The sequence below is a fragment of the Triticum dicoccoides genome, chromosome 5A, assembly GCF_002162155.2.
Source record: "Triticum dicoccoides isolate Atlit2015 ecotype Zavitan chromosome 5A, WEW_v2.0, whole genome shotgun sequence".
Classification (NCBI taxonomy): domain Eukaryota; kingdom Viridiplantae; phylum Streptophyta; class Magnoliopsida; order Poales; family Poaceae; genus Triticum; species Triticum dicoccoides.
In genome coordinates, this window is record NC_041388.1 from 409,837,113 (window position 1) to 409,838,876 (window position 1,764).

Sequence of the window (1,764 nt, forward strand, 5' to 3'; positions counted from 1 at the left end):
GAGAGAGAGAGAGAGAGAGAGAGAGAGAGAGAGAGAGAGAGAGAGAGAGAGATCAAACACATAGCTACTGGTACATACCCTCAGCCCCGAGGGAGAACTACTCCCTCCTCGTCATGGAGAAGACCGGGATGATGAAGATGGCCAACGGAGAGGGATTCCCCCTCTGGCAGGGTGCCGGAACGGGTCTAGATTGGTTTTCGGTGGCTACAGAGGCTTCTGGCGGCAGAACTCCCGATCTATTCTGCTCCCCGAAGTTTTTATGGTGTAAGGGTATATATGGGAGGAAGAAGTACGTCGGTGGACCTCCGGGCTGTCCACGAGGCAGGGGGAGCGCCCCCACCCTCGTGGGCAGCCCGGGACTCTCCTGGTCCAACTCCGATACTCCGTGGGCTTCTTCTGGTCCAAAAATAAGTTTCATGAAGTTTCAGGTCAATTAGACTCCGTTTGATTTTCCTTTTCTGCGATACTCTAAAACAAGGACAAAACAGAAACTGGCACTAGGCTCTGGGTTAATAGGTTAGTCCCAAAAATAATATAAAAGTGTATAATAAAGCCCATAAACATCCAAAGTTGATAATATAATAGCATGGAACATTCAAAAATTATAGATACGTTGGAGACGTATCAGCCAGCCTCGCCGCCCGAAACCCTAGCCGCCCCCATGATGTCTACTACACAACCTTCTTCTTGTAGACGTTCTTGGGCCTCCTTGTGCAGAGGTGTGTAGGACAGTAACAAATTTCCCTCAAGTGGATGACCTAAGGTTTATCAATCCGTGGGAGTCGTAGGATGAAGATGGTCTCTCTCAAACAACCCTGCAACCAAATAACAAAGAGTCTCTTGTGTCCCCAACACACCCAATACAATGGTAAATTGTATAGGTGCACTAGTTCAGTGAAGAGATGGTGATACAAGTGCAAAATGGATAGTAGATATAGGGTTTTGTAATCTGAAAATATAAAAACAGCTAGGTAGCAAGCGGTAAAAGTGAGCATAAACGGTATTGCAATGCGTTGAAACAAGGCCTAGGGTTCATAATTTCACTAGTGCAAGTTCTCTCAACAATAATAACATAATTGGATCATATAACTATCCCTCAACAAGCAACAAAGAGTCACTCCAAAGTCACTAATAGCGGAGAACAAACAAAGAGATTATGGTACGGTGCGAAACCACCTCAAAGTTATTCTTTCTGATCGATCTATTCAAGAGTCCGTAGTAAAATAACACGAAGCTATTCTTTCTGTGCAATCTATCATAGAGTTCGTACTAGAATAACACCTTAAGACACAAATCAACCAAAACCCTAATACTCCAATGTCACCTCAAGTATCCGTAGGTATGATTATACAATATGCATCACACAATCTTAGATTCATCTATTCAACCAACACAAAGAACTTCAAAGAGTGCCCCAAAGTATCTACCGGAGAGTCAAGACGAAAACGTGTGCTAACCCCTATGCATATGTTCACGAGGTCACGGAACTCGCAAGTTGATCACCAAAACATCCATCAAGTGGATCACGTGATATCCCATTGTCACCACAGATAAGCACATGCAAGACATACATCAAGTGTTCTCAAATCCTTAAAGACTCAATCCGATAAGATAACTTCAAAGGGAAAACTCAATTAATCACAAGAGACTAGAGGGGAAGAAACATCATTAGATCCAACTATAATAGCAAAGCTCGCGATACATCAAGATTGTGCCAAATCAAGAACACGAGAGAGAGAGAGAGAGATCAAACACATAGCTACT